The following is a 14,344-nucleotide window of genomic DNA, read 5'->3' as shown; positions in this document are numbered from 1 at the left end:
AATAAATATTGATTGATTTGTTCCCCCATTCACTACTGCATGCAGGGGGTCCACAACATCTTTTAGCCAGCTGATTTTTATACCATTTTTCCCTTATTTCCCTCCCCCTTTTTTAGCACATGCACTTTAATACAAGACATGTTTATAATGCTATTTTGTGATTCTTCATCAGCATTGAGTTTCACTGATAATATATTTATCTTTTGTATGCACAAATTGTGAACACAGTCCTACCATAGTTTTCTGCTTCATTTTGCACCTGCGCCGTTTTGTGTGACACATTTTTTGTCACTCTTATTTTCATTAATTTTTTCTTCATATTTTTTGCACATTTTTAAATTTTATATTAGTCTTTTTTCACATACTTGCACATATATATTTTTTCTCCCCCCCCTCATCCCCCTTTTTTCATTGATATTTTTTTCATATTTTAATTTTTCATTATTTTTTATTGATTATTTTTCATTAATTTTTTTATTTCTTCACTTTTTTAGTCATTTTTTTCATACTTTACTGCAATACTTATATTAACATATTCAAGATAAAACCTGGCGTGTTGTTTCTATATTGATTTATTAATATTTATTGACCTCTCATAATTTTTTTTTATTATTTTACTTATTATTGTATATTTTGGTCTGAGATTGAGTAACTTTCTCTATATATTTGACTACTCAATTTTTTGCGTAATTTTGTATTGTCTATTTGTCCGTGCGGGCACCTCTTTTCTGCAGTGTTACAATTTTACCCTCATTAATCAAGGTAATTTTAACCTTAATTTTATTTGTCCTATTATTTCCTGACCCTTGTTCGGTACTTCCTCCTTTGGGTTTCACACTTTTATTCTGAATGGTCTGCCATTCTCCTGATAGAGCAGATATACAGTCATGGCCAAAAGTTTTGAGAATGACACAAATATTAAATTTTTACAAAGTCTACTGCTTCATTTTTTCTAATGGCAATTTGCATATACTCCAGAATATTATAAAGAGTGATCAGCTTAACAGCAATTACTTGCAAAGTCAATATTTGCCTAGAAAATTAACTTTATCCCCCAAAACACATTTCAACATCATTGCAGCCCTGCCTTAAAAGGACCAGCTAACATCGTTTCAGTGATTGCTCCATTAACACAGGTGTGGGTGTTGATGAGGACAGGGCTGGAGATCAAGCTGTCATGATTAAGTAAGAATGACACCACTGGACACTTTAAAAAGGAGGCTAGTGCTTGGCATCATTGTTTCTCTTCTGTTAACCATGGTTATCTCTAAAGAAACACGTGCAGTCATCATTGCACTGCACAAAAATGGCCTAACAGGGAAGAGTATCGCAGCTAGAAAGATTGCACCTCAGTCAACAATCTATCACATCATCAAGAACTTCAAGGAGAGAGGTTCCCTTGTTGCCAAAAAGGCTCCAGGGCGCCCAAGAAAGACCAGCAAGCGCCAGGACAGTCTCTTAAAAGTGTTTCAGCTGCGGATCGGGCTACCAGCAGTGCAGAGCTTGCTCAGGAATGGCAGCAGGCAGGTGTGGGTGCATCTGCACACACTGTGAGGCGGAGACTCTTGAAGCAAGGCCTGGTCTCAAGGAGGGCAGCAAAGAAGCCACTTCTCTCCAGAAAAAACATCATGGACAGACTGATATTCTGCAAGAGTTACAGGGAGTGGACTGCTGAGGACTGGGGTAAAGTCATTTTCTCTGATGAATCCCCTTTTCGATTGCTTGGGACATCTAGAAAACGGCTTATTCGGAGAAGACCAGGTGAGCGCTACCACCAGTCTTGTCTCATGCGAACTGTCAAGCATCCTGAAACCATTCATGTGTGGGGTTGCTTCTCAGCCAAGGGAATGGGCTCTCTCTCAGTCTTGCCTAAAAACACAGCCATGAATAAAGAATGGTACCAGAATGTCCTCGAAGAGCAACTTCTCCCAACCGTCCAAGAGCAGTTTGGCGATCAGCAATGCCTTTTTCAACATGATGGAGCACCTTGCCATAAAGCAAAGGTGATAACTAAATGGCTCAGGGAACAAAACATAGAGATTTTGGGACCATGGCCTGGAAACTCCCCAGATCTTAATCCCATTGAGAACTTGTGGTCAATCATCAAGAGACGGGTGGACAAACAAAGACCTTCAAATTCAGACAAAATAAAAGCATTGATTTTGCAAGAATGGACTGCTATCAGTCAGGATTTGATCCAGAAGTTGATTGAGAGCATGCCAGGGAGAATTGCTGAGGTCCTGAAGAAGAAGGGTCAGCACTGCAAATATTGACTTGCTGCATGAACTCATTCTGTCAATATAACCTTTTGTTACTCATAATATGATTGCAATTATATTTCTGTATGTGATAAAAACATCTGACAAACACACATAAAAACCAGAGGGCAGCAGATCTTGTGAAAATATAATATTTGTGTCATTCTCAAAACTTTTGGCCATGACTGTATATCACTTACTATATCACTTACTGTGTATTTGATTTTATATTTTAGTGATATATATCTATTGCTGAAGTTCAATGTTTCTTTATATATAAATACCCTGCATAACAGTCCCTGTATTACATTACACGCATAAACAGATCTTTAGAAAAAGTATTCTAATGTCCGTTTACGATATGTAAATGAGGCGCTCGATTAGTCGGCCCACTTAGCATGTTATTACGTCCCTGTGGGTGTGATAGCATGACTAACAACCATCGCCAGTGCCATATAAGCCTCGCCCATGCGCGCGGCTTCTTTCCCTCACTGCATTGATCCTCTGAAGCCGGGAGTAGGCGTCCTGGCTTCAGAGAGCTGCACTGTGCATGATCGGAAGTTAAGACTTGTAATGTAATAACGGGACTGTTAGGCAGGGTACAGTCATATGTTAAAGTTTGGGCACCCCTATTAATGTTAACCTTTTTTCTTTATAACAATTTTGGTTTTTGCAACAGCTATTTCAGTTTCATATATCTAATAACTGATGGACTCAGTTATATTTCTGGAATCAAATGAGGTTTATTGTACTAACAGATAATGTGCAATCTGCATTTAAACAAAATTTGACCGATGCAAAAGTATGGGCACCTCAACATAAAAGTGACATTAATATTTCGTAGATTCTCCTTTTGCAAAAATAACAGCCTCTAGTCGCTTCCTGTAGCTATTAATGAGTTCCTGGATGAAGGTATTTGTGACCATTCCTGTTTACAAAACAATTCCAGTTCAGTTAAGTTTGATGGTCGCCGAGCATGGACAGCCCGCTTCAAATCATCCCACAGATGTTCAATGATATTCAGGTCTGGGGACTGGGATGGCCATTCCAGAACATTGTAATTGTTCCTCTGCATGAATGCCTGAGTAGATTTGGAGCAGTGTTTTGGATCATTGTCTTGCTGAAATATCCATCCCCTGCGTAACTTCAACTTCGTCACTGATTGTTGCACATTATTGTCAAGAATCTGCTGATACTGAGTTGAATCCATGCGACCCTTAACTTTAACAAGATTCCCGGTGCCGGCATTGGCCACACAGCCCCAAAGCATGATGGAACCTCCACCAAATTTTACTGTGGGTAGCAAGTGTTTTTCTTGGAATGCTGTGTTTTTTAGCCTCCATGCATAACGCCTTTTTGTATGACCAAACAACTCTATCTTTGTTTCATCAGTCCACAGGACCTTCTTCCAAAATGTAACTGGCTTGTCCAAATGTGCTTTTGCATACCTCAGGCGACTCTGTGGCGTGCTTGCAGAAACGGCTTCTTTCGCATCACTCTCCCATACAGCTTCTCCTTGTGCAAAGTGCGCTGTATTGTTGACCGATGCACAGTGACACCATATGCAGCAAGATGATGCTGCAGGTCTTTGGAGGTGGTCTGTGGATTGTCCTTGACTGTTCTCACCATTCTTCTTCTCTGCCTTTCTGATATGTTTCTTTGCCTGCCACTTCTGGGCTTAGCAAGAACTGTACCTGTGTTCTTCCATTTCCTTATTATGTTCCTCACAGTGGAAACTCACTGGTTAAATCTCTGAGACAACTTTTTGTATCCTTCCCCTGAAAAGCTATGTTGAATAATCTTTGTTTTCAGATCATTTGAGAGTTGTTTTGAGGAGCCCATGATGCCACTCTTCATAGGAGAATCAAATAGGAGAACTACTTGCAAGTGGCCACCTTAAATACCTTTTCTCATGATTTGATACACCTGGCTATGAAGTTCAAAGCTCAATGAGGTTACAAAACCAATTTAGAGCTTCAGGAAGTCAGTAAAAAGTAGTTAGGAGTGTTCAAATCAAGAAAATGATAAGGGTGCCCATACTTTTGCACCGGTCACATTTTGTTTAAATGCAGACTGCACATTTTCTGTTAGTACAATAAACCTCATTTGAATCCAGAAATATAACTGAGTCCATTATTAGTATTATTATTATTAGATATATGAAACTGAAATAGCTGTTGCAAAAACCAAAATTGTTATAAAGAAAAAAGGTTAACATTAATAGGGGTGCCCAAACTTTAACATATGACTGTATTTATATATGTAGACACAACTGCTGGTGGTTCTGGAGGCACGAGGGACCTGAGAGGTTCCCTTTAAAGACATACCGGGAGTTGTAAGTGCATGCAAAACAATTGGGGCTGACCTGACATTGGAATTGATCGCTGTACTAAGCTTCGTAATTTAGCCATGTACTAATGGTGGTTGTGATCTTGTACACATGTAGTTGTGATGGTCATCGTGTGACTGGACACACCGCCTCCAGCAGGGCGAATTTCTATGGCACACGTGACCCTGGATACACCGCCTCCAGTAAGGCAAATTTAAATAATATAACGTGCAGCCGGATACACCGCCTCCAGCAGGCGAATTTCAAAATTACATGCGTAACTGGATACACCGCCTCCAGCAGGGCGAATTTAAATAATAAAGGGAAACACCGGGGAAACTGATACAATGGAGGGCCCTGCGATAGGGAACGGGGACGTGGAGACCTCCTGCACTCCCCTGAGCCAGTCTCTACACTCTGGACAGTCCCTATACAGGCTCCACACCTGTCGCCGAGCTGGAACCTAAGAACCCTAGCTCGCCCTGCACCTAGCCCTTTCTAATGAAATGGAAGGTGCAGAAACTAATCCCACCACTGCACTGAAACACACAAAAGGAAAGTTACAAAACAAGGGTAACACCACTTAGCTTTGCTCTGTTGCTATTGCTCCCAGCAACAGAGTCCACCACCAGAATGCAGCTTTCCTCCAGAATAGCTGCTACTTCTCCAAGCTTGTCAGAGCTGCAAGGAACACCTCTCTGTAATTCCCTCCTTCACCAGACTTTACACCAGAGCTCCCCTGAGCTGCTCTCTGTAGTTCCTTCCTTCACCAGTCTTGGTTGGAAATGCGCAATATAACCGTGAGTGAGAGCACATGACACACCTTTAGGCTGTGTTCACACACAGCGTTTTTTTTAGCGGTTTTTACCGCAGTTTTCACTATAAAACCGCTATAAAACTGCTAAAAATAAGGTGCACAGTCATTCCTATGCATTTTGCACTTTTTGTGCACATTGATGCGTTTTTTACCGCGAAAAAAACGCATCGCGGTAAAAACCGCAGCATGCACATTAATTTTGCGTTTTTTTCCGCGGTTTAGGCTTCTCCCATGCTTTTAGAAACCGCTGCGGTAAAAAACGCATCAAAAACGCATCAAAACCAAGCAAAAAATGCACAAAAACCGCCGCGGAAAAATAGGTGCGGTTTCTGGGAAGGGATTCAGGTTTTTGTGCAGAAATTTTCTGCAACGTGTGCACATACCCTTATAGTTAAGCCAGAGGAATCACACCTGTTAGTAATTCCTGTGTAATAACGCTAACCACCACCGGGAGCAAACTAGAACAAAAGATACCACTGTGCAATGATCCTAATGGCCACCGGGGGCAAAACCAAACTTAAGCACACAGCTTAAGAAAAAAAAAAGGTTTTATGTTCTTTTATCTGTCATCATCCAACCTGGATCATGACAGTAGTAATCCAAAACTTGCAACATGGGCTATGTTAAAACTTAAAAATCCTCAAACCTTAGAATTTTGAGATTATGACGGGATTTGGCCAGATAGTGCTCAGTTTCTGCTCTAAAAAGTCAGCGTAAGTTAACGTATGTTCACGCTTATTTTTAGGAGGAAAAACTGAGGTGAGCAGAATCTCTCCAAATACTCAAAACTTGGTTCTGGTGATGTATTGACGTAAGTACCTGTTTACATTTTTGTGGCCTTTGGGATTGGTTCAGTATGGCATTGTGGCCCTTGGAACAAAACATGTTGTGCACCCCTGTACTGTGGGCATGCTTTTCTTCAACAGTGATCAGGATGGATGGAGATAAATACAGGGCAATCCTGGAGGAAAACCTGTTAGAGGCATAAAAAGACTTGAGACTGGGGTGTACGTTCACCTTCTAGAAGGACAACGACTCTAAATCTACTGTTAGAGCTACAATGGGGGGGGGGGTATTGGATCAAAGGATATTCAAATGTTTGAATGGCTTAGTGAAAGTCCAGACCTAAATTGCATTGATAATCTGTGGAAAGACTTAATAATTGCTGTTCACACATGCTTCCATTTAACCTCATTGAGCTGAATCTACAGGTGCTTCTCACAAAATTGGAATGTCATCAAAAAGTTAATTTATTTCAGTTTTTCAATACAAAAAGTGAGACTCATATATTCTATAGAGTCATTACACACAGAGTGATCTATTTCAAGTGTTTATTTCTGTTAATGTTGATGATTATGGCTTATGCTCAATGAAAACCCAAAAGTCATTATCTCAGTAAATTAGAATACTGTATAACACCAGCTTGAAAAAATGATTTTAAAATCCGAAATGTTGGCCTACTGAAATGTATGTTCAGTAAATGCACTCAGTACTTGGTCGGGGCTCCTTTGGCATCAATTAATACATCAAAGTGGCGTGGCATGGAGGCGATCAGCCTGTGGCACTGCTGAGATGTTATGGAAGCCCAGGTGGCTTTGATAGCAGCCTTCAGCTCGTCTGCATTGTTGGGTCTGGGGTCTCTCATCTTCCTCTTGACAATACTGCATACATTCTCTAATGGGTTAAGGTCAGGTGAGTTTGCTGGCCAATCAAGCACAGTGATACAGTTGTTTTTAAACCAGGTATTGGTAGTTTTGGCAGTGTGGACAAGTGCCAAGTCCTGCTGGAGAATGAAATTTCCATCTCCAAAAAGCTTGTCGGCTGAGGAAAGCATGAAGTGCTCTAAAATTTCCTGGTAGACGGCTGCGCTCACTTTGGTCTTGATAAAACACAGTGGACCAACACCAGCAGATGACATGGCTCCCCAAACCATCACTGATTGTGGAAACTTCACACTAGACCTCAAGCAGCTTGGATTGTGGCTTCTCCACTCTTCCTCCAGACTCTGGGACCTTGATTTCCAAATGAAATGCAAAATTTACTTTAATCTGAAAACAACACCTTGGACCCCTGAGCAACAGTCCAGTTCTTTTTCTCCTTGGCCCAGGTAAGACGCTTCTAGTGTTGTCTATTGGCCATGAGTGGTATTAGACAAGGAATGCGACACTTGTAGCCCATGTCCTGGTTACGTCTGTGTGTGGTGGCTCTTGAAGCAATGACTCCAGCAGCAGTCCACTCCTTGTGAATCTCCCCAAAATTTTTGAAAGGCCTTTTCTTAACAAACCTTTCAAGGCTGCAGTTATCCCGGTTGCTTGTGCACCTTTTTCTTCCAAACAACTTTCCAGTAATAAGCTTGGGTACAGCAGTCTGTGAACAGCCAGCTTCTTTAGCAATGACCTTTTGTGGCTTACCCTCCTTGTGGAGTATGTCAATGACTGCCTTCTGGACATCTTTCAAGTCAGCAGTCTTCCCCATGATTGTGGAGCCTACTGAAACAGACTTGCAGCAGTAATTGCAGTGAAAGGTCATCCTACAAAGTATTGAGCAAGGGGGTCTGAATACAAATGCACAAATTCAATATTCATTTTTATATTTTTAAAAAGCCATGTATCATTTACTTTACACTTTACAAATACTTGGCAGTTTATGTTCATATATCACATAAAACATCAACAGAGCTCTGTGACATGTTCAGAGCTTGAGCTGTTTTTTTTTTTTAACCTAACCCTGCTTTACTCATCATGTCATCTTTATCCTTGACATGTCTGGTGTGTTCCTTGGTGTCATGATCCAGTGTTGGATCTGGCGGTATTAAATTGACAAAGTGAACTTTTTTTACTTTGTCAGGTTCAGGGTGTCTTGACTGTCCCCGGTGGTGGTGAGTGGTATCGCACCTTAGCTTTAGTTTTAGGTTAATGTGCACGTTAATTACATGACAGGTGTTAGGCTCTATAAAGGACAGCCAGGGGTTTTCAATCACTGTTGGTGTTAGTTGTTCATTTGCAACCAACCTTGGTGGTGGAAGGAGCTGAAGAGAGTGCTCAGCTCAATCTGAGTCCTGGTGTGGAAGGAGTCACAGAAGGGAGTTCCTGGCAGCTATTCAGGAGGAAGGCTGCAGTCGGTCGCTGGACTCTGTGCTGGAGCTTTAGCCGACGCCCTTCTGCCCTGAGGGTGATTTCTCTGTGGGATCCTTGTAGACCAGTCTGAATTCCTGCTCCTCTAAAGCTAAGTTTGCTGCTCGGCTTTTTGCTTTTGTGCTTTGACTTTGTTTTGCTTTGTTTTTCTGGATTTCTGCCATTCCCTGCTGGGATGTGCTGAATTCATTTAGCTCTGTCTTCTGAAAATACCTGAGTGCTGATTTAGTTTTTGAAGCCTAGCTGCTTCAGGGCCTTTTTCATATCAGCTTGTTGGCTTATGTCTTTGATAGGGTTTTGGCAGATTGCAGACAGCAGCCTTCCTGTCCTTTCCTATCTAGGTAGTTTTGGGCCCCGTCTTTGCTCAGTCTATCTTTCTGTCTGTGTTAGTATTTTCATCTTGCTTCACCGTCATTATATGTTGGGGGCTGCCTATTTCTTTGGGGTCTGCTCTGGGGCAGTTTAGATTTCCCCTTTCTTTCTTTAGGCCTATGTAATTCTCCGGCTGTGATCGAGGGGTCTAGGGCATCGTAGAAACCCCCCACGGCTACTGCTAGTTGTGTTGATAGGTTCAGGGGTCTGCAATCTGATAGTTGCCAACTTCTCTGGTTTTCTGGACTTAGCTTGTATTTCTGCTTTTGCCTCCTATGGTGACTCATTCATAACAGAATCACCCGCCAGACCGCAGATTCTAGGGTACTCATAGCAGGAAAGAATTGTAAAAAAAAAAAAAAAAAGTGTGTATATTTTTTCCTCTATATCTCTGAGGCCGTAGGGGGAATTCTCAATGGAGATAAAGCAATTGATCGTGTGGAGCAGCTCGCTGCGGAAGTGCGGGGAATTTCCGCCTACCTTGCTCATTCACATGCTGCTGAACCAAAGATTCCTACACCTGATGTATTTTTTGGGGATCGGTCTAAATTTTTGAATTTCAAAAATAATTGTAAATTATTTTTTGCCTTGAAGCCTAACTCGTCAGGGAGCTCCACGCAGCAGGTTAAAATTGTCATCTCTTTGCTGCGTGGCAATCCCCAGGATTGGGCGTTTTCTTTGAAACCAGATGATCCTATTCTGACTAATGTGAACGCATTCTTTCAAGCTTTGGGGTTGTTGTATGACGAACCTAATGCCATTGATCAGGCTGAAAAGACCCTGCTGGCATTGAGCCAGGGTCGTGATTCTGCAGAATTGTACTGTCAAAAATTCCGAAAGTGGGCAGTACTTACTACCTGGATGATAATGCCTTGGCTGCTCTCTTTCGGAAGGGGTTGTCAGAAGCCGTAAAAGATACTATGGTGGGATTTCCTGTTCCCTCTGGTCTTGACGATTCTATGTCATTAGCCATTCAGGTTGATCGGCGTTTGCGCAAACGCAAAGCTGCACGAGAGGTGTTGCCACCTGTTGCAAATGTCTGAACCTATGCAATGTGATAGAGTTTTTTCCAGAGAGCAGCGTCAGGAGTTCAGAAGGCGTAATAAGTTGTGTTTTTTCTGTGGAGACGCCTTGCATATTATTTCTGTCTGTCCTAAACGAGAGAAACGCTTTGCACACACGTTTTCTGTTGGGGGTGTTCAACCTAAGTTTCTTCTGGCTATTACTCTGATCTGCTCCCTGTCCACATTTTCCGCCAAGGCTTTTGTGGATTCGGGAACAGCCCTAAACCTAATGGACTTGAATTTTGCTAAACGTTGTGGATTTCCGATGACACCTCTGCAGACGCCTATCCCTTTGAGGGGGGATTGATGCTACTCCTTTGGCTAAAAATAAACCCCAGTTTTGGACCCAGGTGGTAATGCGGGTCGCCCCAGACCATCAAGAAAATTGCAGATTTTTGGTGTTGCATAATCTGCATGATACTATTGTTCTGGGGTTTCCCTGGTTACAGATTCATAATCCAGTTTTGGATTGGAAATCTGTGTCTGTGGTGAGTTGGGGTTGTCGGTGTGCCTTTAGTGAGGCTCCGGTGTTTTCCACCTCTCCTCAGTCGCATGATGTTCCTGATTATTTGGCGGACTTTTATGATGTATTTAGTGAGAATGAGTCTGCGTCTCTGCCTCCTCATAGGAGTTATGACTGTGCAATTGAACTGAGCCCGGGGTGTAAATTTCCCAAGGGTCGGCTCTTCAATTTATCTGTACCCGAGCACGAGGCTATGCGATCCTATAGTAAGGAGGCGTTGGAGAAGGGTCATATTAGACCATCCTCGTCACCCTTAGGTGCCGTTTTTTTTTTTTGTAGCCAAAAAGGATGGATCATTAAGACCTTGTTTTGATTATCGTGCCCTCAACAAAATTACTGTTAAATATCAGCATCCGTTACCCCTGATTTCTGATCTATTCTCCAGAGTTAAAGGTGCTTGCTGGTTAACCAAGCTTGACCTCAGGGGGGCGTATAATCTTATTCGCATTAAGCATGGGGATGAATGGAAGACGGCGTTTAATACTCCGGAGGGACATTTTGAGTACCTGGTGATGCCTTTTGGGCTCACTAATGCCCCTTCTGTCTTCCAGTGCTTCATGAACGATATTTTCCGAGACTTTGTCGATAAATTTTGATTATCTATCTGGATGATATTTTGATCTTCTCCAAGGATTGGGATTCTCATGTGGAAAATATTCGGACTGTGTTCCGGATCTTGAGGGAGAATTCCCTGTATGTCAAAGGATCTAAATGCCTTTTTGGAGTACAGAGGATTTCTTTTTTGGGAGTTATTTTGTCCCCGTCAACTATTGAAATGGACCCGGCCAAGGTACAGGCCATTCACGATTGGGTTCAGCCCACTTCTTTGAAGGCCCTCCAGAAGTTTTTGGGTTTTGCTAATTTTTATCAGAAATTTATAGCAAAATTTTCTAGTATTGCCAAGCCATTGACTGATTTGACTAAAAAGGGTGCTGATGTGTTAAATTGGTCTCCGGAGGCTGTTTCTTCCTTTCAGGAGCTGAAGCGAAGATTCACCTCCGCCCCGGTTTTGCGGCAACCTGATGTCTCACTTCCATTCCAGGTAGAGGTGGATGCTTCTGAGATTGGTGCAGGAGCTGTTTTGTCCCAAAAGGATCCTGTAACATCTAAAATGAATCCCTATGCTTTCTTTTCCCGAAAGTTCTCTCCATCTGAACGTAACTATGATGTGGGGAATAGGGAACTGTTGGCCATGAAATGGGCATTTGAGGAGTGGAGACATTGGTTGGAGGGAGCTAAGCATCAAGTCGTGGTCCTCACTGACCACAAGAATTTGATTTACCTAGAGTCAGCTAAGCGCTTGAACCCTAGACAGGCTAGGTGGGCCTTGTTTTTTACACGTTTTGATTTTGTGGTTTCTTTTCTTCCTGGAACAAAGAATGTCAAGGCAGACGCCATCTCTAGGAGCTTCTTTGCTGATTCTCCTGTGGTGACCAAGCCTGCTACCATCTTAGGTGAAGGGGTAGTTCTTTCTGCCATCTCGCCCGATTTGAGACGTGCTCTGGAAGAGGTCCAGGAGGACAAACCTGAGCGTTGTCCCAGTGGAAAGTTGTATGTTCCTGACCAGTGGAAGAAGAGAGTGATGTCTGAAGTTCATTGCTCTGCTTTGGCTGGTCATCCAGGTAATTTTGGTACTAGAGATCTGGTGAGTCGGTTTTTTTGGTGGCCCTCCTTGTCTCGTGATGTCAGGAATTTTGTGCAGTCCTGTGGGACGTGCTCCCGGTCTAAATCATGTTCTCACTCTAGTGGGTTGTTGATGCCTTTGCCTGTCCCCAAGAGGCCATGGACCCATATCTCAATGGATTTCATCTCTGATATTCCTGTCTCTCAGAGGATGACTGTTATTTGGGTGATTTGTGATAGGTTCTCTAAGATGGTTCATCTTGTACCACTCCCTAAGTTGCCGTCTTCCTCTGAGTTGGTGCCCCTGTTTTTACAACAGGTGGTTCGTTTGCACGGGATTCCTGAGAACATTGTATCCGACAGAGGAGTCCAGTTTGTGTCTAGATTTTGGAGAACTTTCTGTTCTAGGCTGGGAATTCAGTTGTCCTTCTCCTCTGCTTTTCACCCTCAGACCAATGGGCAGAGAGAACAAACCAGACCTTGGAGTCATATTTGAGATGTTTTATTTCTGCTGATCAGGATGATTGGGTTTCATTTTTGCCCTTGGCCGAATTTGCTTTAAATAATAGAGCTAGTTCTGCCACTTTGATGTCACCTTTTTTTTTGTAACTTTGGGTTTCATCCTCGATTTTCTTCAGGGCAGGTGGAGCCCTCTGCCTGCCCAGGTGTTGACACTGTGGTGGAGAGAATACACCAGATCTGGGACCAAGTGGTGGATAAGTTACCTCTCTCCCAGGAAAAGGCCCAGCGGTTTTCCAACCGACATAGGACCATTGGTCCCCAGTTTAAGGTTGGTGATATGGTGTGGTTATTATCAAAAAATATTGCTATGAAGGTGGCTTCTCCTAAGTTTAAGCCTAGATTTATTGGACCTTACAAGATTTTGGAGATTATTAATCCGGTCTCTTTTCGTTTGGCTCTTCCTGTCACATTTAAAATCCATAATGTGTGCCATAAATCTTTGTTGAAGAGGTTTGTTGAACCTGTTGTTCCGGGGGTGGCACCTCCAGACCCTGTGTTGGTTGAAGGTAACATGGAATATGAGGTAGAGAAAGTACTGGATTCCCGTCTGGCTAGACGGAGACTCCAGTATTTGGTTAAGTGGAAGGGTTATGATCAGGAGGATAATTCCTGGGTCTCTGCCTCTGATATTCATGCCAAAAGATTGGTGCGTGCCTTTCATCGGGCTCACCCTGATCGCCCTGGTGGCGTAGTTGAGGGTTCGGTGACCCCTCCTCAAGGGGGAGGTACTGTTGTGAGTTCATTTTCCCCTTCATTACTGAGGCCCGAGGAACTCCCTCTACTGGTAAAGAAAGGTAGTGAGCCTGATTATCAAACACCTGAGGCTGATGATGATGACTGGCTGAGTGGAGTTACTGACTGGATATAAGGCTGCCGACGCCCTTCTGCCCTGCTGGTGATTTCTCTGTGGGATCCTTGGAGACCAGTCTGAATTCCTGCTCCTCTAAAGCTAAGTTTGCTGCTCTGCCTTTTGCTTTTGTGCTTTGACTTTGTTTTGCTTTGTTTTTCTGGATTTCTGCCATTCCCTGCTGGGATGTGCTGAATTCATTTAGCTCTGTCTTCTGAAAATACCTGAGTGCTGATTTAGTTTTTGAAGCCTAGCTGCTTCAGGGCCTTTTTCATATCAGCTTGTTGGCTTATGTCTTTGATAGGGTTTTGGCAGATTGCAGACAGCAGCCTTCCTGTCCTTTCCTATCTAGGTAGTTTTGGGCCCCGTCTTTGCTCAGTCTATCTTTCTGTCTGTGTTAGTATTTTCATCTTGCTTCACCGTCATTATATGTTGGGGGCTGCCTATTTCTTTGGGGTCTGCTCTGGGGCAGTTTAGATTTCCCCTTTCTTTCTTTAGGCCTATGTAATTCTCCGGCTGTGATCGAGGGGTCTAGGGCATCGTAGGAACCCCCCACGGCTACTGCTAGTTGTGTTGATAGGTTCAGGGGTCTGCAATCTGATAGTTGCCAACTTCTCTGGTTTTCTGGACTTAGCTTGTATTTCTGCTTTTGCCTCCTACGGTGACTCATTCATAACACAAATACTTGCTACTTTGTGTTGGTATATCACATAAAATCCCATTTATGAAAAAAAACATTTGAGTTTGTGCGCATTTCGTGAAAAATGTGGAAATGTTCAAGGGGTATTAATACTTTTATAAGGCACTGCAGATAATGAATGGCATACGCACTGATGCTTCATTCTGACCATTGCT

This window comes from Dendrobates tinctorius, unplaced genomic scaffold (assembly GCF_039654945.1).
Source record: "Dendrobates tinctorius isolate UK_male_01 unplaced genomic scaffold, ASM3965494v1 ptg000129l, whole genome shotgun sequence".
Classification (NCBI taxonomy): domain Eukaryota; kingdom Metazoa; phylum Chordata; class Amphibia; order Anura; family Dendrobatidae; genus Dendrobates; species Dendrobates tinctorius.
The sequence above is the reverse complement of the archived record's forward strand: the minus strand, read 5'-3'. Positions refer to the sequence as shown.